This window comes from Bison bison, unplaced genomic scaffold (genome assembly GCF_000754665.1).
Source record: "Bison bison bison isolate TAMUID 2011002044 unplaced genomic scaffold, Bison_UMD1.0 scf7180017864068, whole genome shotgun sequence".
Classification (NCBI taxonomy): Eukaryota; Metazoa; Chordata; class Mammalia; order Artiodactyla; family Bovidae; genus Bison; species Bison bison.
Window position 1 is genome coordinate 6,918,377 of NW_011494640.1, and position 8,769 is coordinate 6,927,145.

Below are 8,769 nucleotides of genomic sequence, written 5' to 3' on the forward strand. Positions count from 1 at the left end.
TGAAGAACCATATTTTGATAGATGTTTTTATAAGTTAAAAGCAAAGTGACTGTATATCCCATTTTGCCATGCAAAGTACTGGTTCATACCTGTTGTCCCAACAAAATTGTTAATAGCTTCTCCTCTTATTTTCAATATGTCCTAGTTTGGTAAGTTAAATATCTGCCCTATTTAAAACCCAGTCTCTTCCATGATAACATTTTTTTTTTTTTTTCAAATCTTCTACTTCATCTCTGGCTTTTACCAACCAATAGAATAATCCACATGGATGACAAATGACCGAATGGCTTAGGAGATGCTGTATTTTATATGATCTATCTGGCAGTGTTACTGATGCTCCTCATCAAATGTTCTTCTTGGTGATCCACTGAGCAACTGTCTCTTTAAATGAACTCTAAAATTATTATTATATGTGGAACTTTAATAAACATAGAAGAAAAAAGCCCAAAGATGGGTCTGGTTTAGCATCCTAGTTACGAAGATCACTTGTGTTCTCTTCCCTTGAGATTGAGATTAGTTAAAGATGCAGAAAACAAATTAGCAAAATTTAAGGAAAAATGCCTGGGCAAATGTTCTAAGTAAAAGAAAACGCAATCCTCCTGCGATCCCTGGGTAGGGAAGATCCCCTGGAGAAGGGAATGACAACCCACTCCAGTTTTCTTGCTTGGAGAATCCCATGGACAGAGGAGCCTGGTAGGCTACAATTCATGGGGTCTCAAGAGAGTGGGTCATGATGAGTGACTAAACAACATTTTATATTGGAGTATAGCTGGTTAACAAACAATGTTGTGGTAGTTTCAGATGAACAGTGAATGCACTCACCCATACATATACATGTATCCACTCTCTCCCACACTCCCCTTCCATCCAGACTACCACATAACATTAAGCAGAGTTCCCTGTGCTATACAGAAGGTCCTGTTGGTTATCCATTTAAAATATAACAGTGTGTACAAGGCAAACTGAATGTTAACAGGACCGAACTTCTGCAGAATGAGGAGCTAAGCACTGTTCCTTCAGTACTCTTCCCTCCTACATGGACTTAACTCCAATTTATCCCCCTTTTAAGGAGAATTCTACATTTGCACTAGAACTTCTACGATAACTTCTAAAACTCCTCTAAGACACATTCTCTAACTTAAGGGAATCACCCAAATTTTAATTTTAAAAGCCAAAATGTTTCATTTTTGCATTGTGTATGATTGCACAACACCTCCATTTCATATGGTACCATTTATAAAAGGCAATTAGAATGCCATCTTTAGGCTATTATAATTTGAACCTTTGTTGTGTCAGAAAATTTCATATTAACTTTTTTTCCAGCAATGGAAATCTTTTTAAAAAATACTACTTTCTGCCTTGCTTACTTATATTTGTCATGCACAACAAATATAGTTATAACTGCTGTCAGCCACTGACAAAATGCATGGAGACTATATTTATTGCTCTTGGCTGCTAGTAAATTTTCTCTTTTTGTTTGTCTGCAAGTTCTCTTATTTGTCCATTTTATAAGAAGAAATATTTTACTAAGTAAAAAACTATAGGTCCTGGAATTTTTTTCATCATTCTAAAGACATTATTTCATTGTAACTATTAAGTCAGCTGACAGTTCCACTGCCATTCCTTGGAAAGTAATACATGTTTTTCTTCTAGTTTAAAAATTTGGTTTCTACCTTTGATTTTCTGCAATTTCACTAAAATGGGTAAGCATTTTTCTTTTTCCTACTTGAAATTTTCTAGGTTCTTGGCACTGTGAATTTTTCAATAGATCTGAAAAGTTCTCACCCATTATCTGTTTCATTATTGACTCTGTCTCATTCTTTTCCTCTTTCTTTATGGATTTCTGATTTAAAATATAAAAATGTTTTAACCTATCTTTTATATCTTTTAACTTCAACTTCTCTTCATACTTTAATTTTGATTCTTTATTCTGTACTCTAATTTCCAATTCCTTAACTTTCTCATTAGCAGTGTCCAATTTTCTATTAGTTGCATGCATGGAGTTTTTTTTGAATGTTCATTGTATGGGAATATTTAATATATACAAAATAATAAGAATCATAAAATAAATATGATATGCTTCTCATTCAATAGTTACCAAACATGGGCATTGTTGTTTTAAGTGTGTTTCTCCACCCCCTTTATTATGCAGTGACTTTTAAATTTCAGTTATTTTTTTATTCATAGTCTGCTTGTTTCCTTTTCAAATTTACCCTGCCATATTTTATATTTTTATGTTTTATACTAATATTTTCATGTCCTGGTCTCTCTTTACTAGGTTGCTTCTTTGTTTTCTCATTGATAAAGTATAATGGTAATTTTTTACTGCTTATTTGATGTTTTTAAGATTTAAAAACATATTTTATTCTTTGTATTTAGCTCTTTTCAACAGGAGGTTTGGTCCAGACTGCCTTCTTATTCACCAAAGTTGAATTCAGAAGAGGGAGAGATTATTTTTTAGTATTTACACAGAGGTTAAAAAATTCTAACGCAAAATATCCTCAAGTCATTTTTATTTTCTTTTCTGTTTCACTCATTCTCACTCTTGAAAAAGGAATGTATAAAGACTTTATATTTAAAATACTGTGAGATAACATATTCCAAGGGACTGCATTGTCCAATAATTATTTGGAAATTTTTTATATAGAGGTAAATTGGGCTTCCTGGTGGCTCAGACCATAAAGAATTTGCCTGCAATGCAGAAGAAGCAGGAGACAAGTGTTCAATCCCTGGGTCTGGAAAATCCCCTGGAGATGGGAATGGCAACCCAACCCACTCCAGTATTCATGCTTGGAGAATCCCATGGACAAAGGAATCTAGTGGGCTATAGTCCATGTGGTCACAGAGAGCCGGACATGACCTAGTACACCACCATGTAATGACTATTCACAATCATTTCTGTTGACAGTTAAAAGACAGTTCTAAGTGTAGCATTTATCATTTTGGGTTGGAAGTGTCATTAATCTTGTATCTGAGGTCTTGGTTTTATTATCTTAATTCTATTTCTGGTGTTCTCAGACAGAGAGAAGGTCTAAAACAGCGTTTGCCCCTATGGTCCAAGTCATGTTCTTAACTTCCTCTTATCATTATGATGAGCTATGAAACAAACACAAGTTTTCCAAAGGCAGTACATTTTTTGTTATACCCTATAAAAATATATAAACATTTTACTTTCTGTCTGATTGGTGAAAACAGAATTCAGTTTTTTCTTCTGATATTGTTTGAATTTAAGCTTCTCATCTAATAAACATCCACAAAGCAATTAGTTGCGACAAGGTAGAAAATTTCCCTACTCAGATTGCTTCCATTTGCATGATACCTTTATTCATTTCATAAACTGTTTTAAATTGAGGATGTATTATTATTCAAATGATCTATTTTTACGTTTGTTTTTTTTTTATGTTTTTGAATCGCGATCATTTTATTTCTTTACACTCTTTAAAGTAAGTTGACACTCTGAAATCTAAACCCGTCTGTAGTCATATCACAAAATAATAACCACCTCCCAGATACATGACGGACCCACCTGACATCACATAAACCAAAAGCAAACACAAAGATCTCTTGTTTCCTCTGCAAGTGTCTTATTCTCTATCACTGCCGACAGAGCCATCACCTAATCACTACATACAAGGGGAGATTTATGAATCACTGTAGCATGAAAAAGTGTTTTGGTAGCAGCAGATACGCAATTAACTGAATTTTCAGCAAAATCCTGAAAGGAAAAAATAAAAACCCGAGGCAACATTTCTCTGGCAATGCTAAATGTGTATGAAATTCTCCAACTTTTCTGTTTCATGCTTAAAACATATCACAGAATCCTTGAGAATCTGACCTAAGTGTCTTACTCTTGATTGTCTCCGTGTGTGTGTATGCTTAGTCCCTCAGTTGTTTACGACTCTGTGACTCTGTAGACTGTAGCCCACCAGGCTCTTCCGTCCATGGAATTTTCCAGGCGAGAAAACTAGAATGTGTTGCCTTGCCTTCCTTCAGGGCATCTTCCCAACCCAGAGATTGAACCCACGTCTCTTACATCTCCTGCATTACAAGTGGATTCTTTACCACTAGCTGGGAATTCTCTAGACATCTGAATATTTATTCTCTCTGTCTGTAAACGAAGCACTTTAACTTTTACAAATGTGTAATAAATAAGTAGTATTTAATGTCTATTTATTACATTTTGCAACTTTTCTAACAGGAGCATGGGGATTACCCAGGAACTTGTTAGAAATGCAGATTCTCAGGCTCTGTCTTGGACCCCCTGAATTGGAATCTGTGCTTTTAACAAGATCTGCAGGTATTTGCTTGACCTTAATGTAATTTCTGTCAATGTTAGGGAGAATTACTAAGATTCCATCTCCTTGTGGCAATGCAGGAGACCCAGGTTCAATCCCTGGGTCAGGAAGAGCCACTGGAGAAGGATGGTTACCCACTCCAGTATTCTTGTCTGGAGAATCCCATGGACTGAGGAGCCTGCCAGGCTGCAGTCCAGGGGGTTACAAAGAGTTAGACACAACTGAGCAGCTAACAACCCAACAACAACATCTCCTTTTAGAGCAGAATGAATGACTTTGGCAGTGGAGCTAAAGAGGTGGGCAGAGGCTGGACAGTTGAGGATTGATGGAAAGAACAAGGCATGGCTTGGATTGGCCAAGAGGCTCTTTACTTTGTCCAGCAAGGGTCCTCTGGTCTAAGAAAATGTCCTCCATAATAGCAGTGAAACATATACATTACCATATGTAAAATAGATAACAAGTGCAAGTTTGATGTATGAAGCGGGGTACCCAAAGTCGGTGCTCTGTGACAACAAGGAGGTATAGGGTGGGGAGGGTGATAGGAGGATTCAGGATGGAGTGGGGCAGATGTGTATCTATGGCCCATTCATGCTGATGCATGGCAAAAAACTATCACAGAATTGTAACGTAATTATCCTTTTAAAATAAATAAATTAATTAACAGTACATTTAAAATAAACAAATTAATTTTAAAAAGAGAGAGAATTTGGTGACCTAAATGGGAAGAAAATCCAAAAAGAGGGGATGGGGGAAGGTGGGTGCTGCTACGGAGCTGCTACTCAGCGCGTTTTGTATGAAGATGGCGGCTCCCACCGTCAGCAAGGCAGCCTAGCCCTGGGCTGTAACAACAAAACTGCGTTCCCGGAGCTGGATTTCAGGTCGGGAGCTAGGGTGGAGGAATTGAACAAACTCATCCAAGAATTTACGAAGCACGACCAGTGGGAATATGACGACCAGAGAGCACTGGAGATTCACACAGCTAAGGATTTCATCTTTTCCATGCCGGGAATGGTGCAAAAGCTGGACCCCAAACTGCCAGTGGCCAATGAGTACCTGCTGCTTTCTGGAGGAGTCCGAGAAGGCGTGGTAGAGCTGTACTTAGATGAGCTTAATGTCTATGCCCAAGGGACCGACTATGATATGGACTTCACTCTCCTGGTGCCAGCACTTAAGCTGCATGACCGTAATCAGCCTGTGACACTGGATATGCGCCACTCAGCCTTATGTCTTGGCTGAGCCTTCAGCTCTTCGACGAGGGGACGATCAGTAAATGGAAAGACCGCTGCACCATCGTAGATCACATCAACGGTTCCACCAACTACTTTCTCTCTCCAACCAAAGTGGCGGACTGGTTCTATGACTCCATCAGTATTGTCCTCTCAGAGATACAGAAGAAATCCCAGAGAGGGAAGCCAAAGGTGGAAAAAGTGGAAAAGAATGGGACCATCATCTCCATCATTCTGGTGTGGGGAGCAGTTGCATGTTGTATGATATTGTTCTGGTGGTCTCCTTCAAAGGTTAGCCAGCAGTGGCCCAGATCTGGCTCATGGAGAACCACTTTTGGGATAGGAAGATCACTGAGGAAGAAGTCATCAGTAGTTTTACCTGGTACCAGCTTGCTCCTACAAGGGAAAGGACAATGAGTGGTGGCTGTCCTTTGCCAGGAGTGAGGTGCAGTTGAAGAAGTGTATCTCCAGCAGCCTCATGCAGGCGTCAGGCCTGCAAAGCCATCCTCATTAAACTCCTGTCCCGGCCCAAGGCTATCAGCCCCCTACCACCTGCTGAGCATGATGCTCTGGGCCTGCAACAGACTTCCCGCCAACTACTTGGCCCAAGAAGACTACGCAGCCCACTTTTGGCTGGGCCTCATCGATGACCTGCAACACTGTCTGGTCAACAAAATGTGTTCCAGTTACTTCATCCCTGAGTACAACATGCTGGAGCACCTGTCTGAGGAGACGGTCATGCTCCATGCACGGAAGCTCCCCGCGGTCCGCTCAGACCCAGCAGAGCACTTGCGCACTGCCATCGAGCACATCAAGGCAACCAACCAGCTGACGCTGGAGCTCCAGAGGCAAGGGAGCACTACCAGCATCCCCTCCCCGCAGTCTGATGGAGGGGACCTCAACCAGCCCGATGACCGTCTGGCCAAAAAACTGCAGCAGCTAGTGACTGAGAATCCGGGGAAGTCCATCTCTGTATTCATTAACCCTGATGATGTCACAAGGCCCCATTTCAGAACTGATGACAAATTTTTCTGAGCATTTTTGCCGCCTGTTTTTTTTTTTTTTTTTTTCTCTGGTTCTAAAACTCTCGTAATGTAGTGTGGGTAGTGATGCTGTCTTTCGTTTTTTTTTTCTGTTTGTTTGTTTGTTTTGTTTTGTTTTTTACATATCCAGCCTGGATTGGATCTGTTAAGAACACATCTTAAGTTTCCTGGTTCTGCAGGATGGTGCACACTCTGAAACAGTATATTACTATTTCATATTCTGCCTCTGATTTTGCTGTTTACTTTTTGTAGTTATTATTTTGTTTTGGTGTTTTGGTTTTTTTTTTTAAGGAGAACTTGAGCCATAGATGAATCTCCCTTCTTTCTGTTTCATAGTTGGTGCAAAATTGTTAATGGGAGTGGGGAATCTCTCTTCCTCGTGCTTCAGGATTCTATGTTTTGTTTTGCTTTTCTTTGTCTTTATTTTTTTAATGAGTGTTCATCACTACAGATATTTGAAAATCATCTGAATCTGGAAACTACCTGGCGCATTAGCTGGATTTGTCAATACTTTTTTCGACCAGTGGCCAGGGTAATTTCTCCCTCTCTGCCAAACAATGTAGACTTCTCATGTTAATTTTGCTGTCAGTCAGAATACAAGTTCTTTCTGCACTAACTACTTTCAAGACAGGTCTGTCTCCCTCCAGTTTCATATTTGTACAGTTCAAACTGAAAACTGCAATGAAAAATCATACAGCTATTTCTTATTGGTTTCATCTGGTTAATCTAGTCCTGTCTGTTGAATACTTTTTGGATATTTATTCTATTGCACCATGAATTTATTATCTTTTTTAAACTTAGATGGTCCACACATTTGATAAGGGTGTCTCCCATTTGTATGACCATACAGATAGCCACAACATCATGATCACTCACCTAGAGCCAGACATCCTGGAATGCGAAGTCAAGTGGGCCATAGGAAGCATCACTACAAACAAAGCTACTGGAGGCAATGGAATTCCAGTTGAGCTGTTTCAAATCCTGAGCGATGATGCTGTAAAAGTGCTGCACTCAACATGCCAGCAAATTTGGAAAACTCAGCAGTGGCCACAGGACTGGAAAAGGTCAGTTTTCATCCCAATCCCAAAGAAAGGCAATGTCAAAGAGTGTTCAAACTATAGCACAATTGCACTCATCTCACACGCCAGCCAAGTAATGCTTAAAATTTTCCAAATGACACTTCAACAGTATGTGAACTGAGAACTTCCAGATGTTCAAGCTGGATTTATAAAGGCAGAGGAACCAAAGATCAAATTTCCAACATCCACTGGATCACCAAAAAAGCAAGAGAGTTCTAGAAAAAAAATCTGCTTTATTGACTATGTCAAAGCCTTTGACTGTGTGGATCACAACAAACTGTGGAAAATTCTTCAAGAGATGGGAATACCAGAACACCTGACCTGCCTCTTGAGAAATGTGTATGCAGGTCAGGAAGCAATGGTTATATCTGGACATGGAACAACAGACTGCTTAAAATAGGGAGAGGAGTACATCAAGGCAGTATATTGTCACCCTGCTTATTTAACTTCTATGCAGAGTACATCATGAGAAATGCTGGGCTGGAAGAAGCACAAGCTGGAATCAAGATTGCTGAGAGAAATATCAATAACCTCAGATATGCAGATGACACCACCCTTATGGCAGAAAGTGAAGAAGAACTAAAGAGCCTCTTGGTGAAAGTGAAACAGTAGAGTGAAAAAGTTGGCTTAAAACAACATTCAGAAAACTAAAACCATGGCATATGGTCCTATCACTTCATGGCAAATAGATGGGGAAACAATGGAAACAGTGAGAGACTTTATTTTGGGGGGCTCCAAAATCACTGCAGATGGTGACTGCAGTCATGAAATTAAAAGACTCTTGCTGCTTGGAAGAAAATCTATGACCCACCTAGACAGCATATTAAAAAGCAGAGACATTACTTTGCTGACAAAGGTCCATCTACTCAAAGCCATGGTCTTTCCAGTAGTTATATACAGTTGTGAGAGTTGGACCATAGAGAAAGCTGAGTGTCAAAGACTTGATGCTTTTGAACCGTGGTATTGGAGAAGACTCTGGAGAGTCCCTTGGACTGCAAGAAGATCAAACCAGTCAATCATAAAGGAAATCAGTCTGGAATAATCATTGGAAGGACTGATGCTGAAGCCAAAACTCCAATACTTTGGCCACGTAATATGAAGAACTGACTCATTAGAAAAGACCTTG

General features: G+C 39.4%; 1 pseudogene; it reads left to right on the forward strand.

Annotated features, from left to right (window-relative positions):
- The first annotated feature begins 5,088 nt into the window (after window positions 1-5,088).
- Window positions 5,089-6,556, forward strand: LOC104986441 (annotated as a pseudogene).
- Window positions 6,557-8,769: the final 2,213 nt, after the last annotated feature.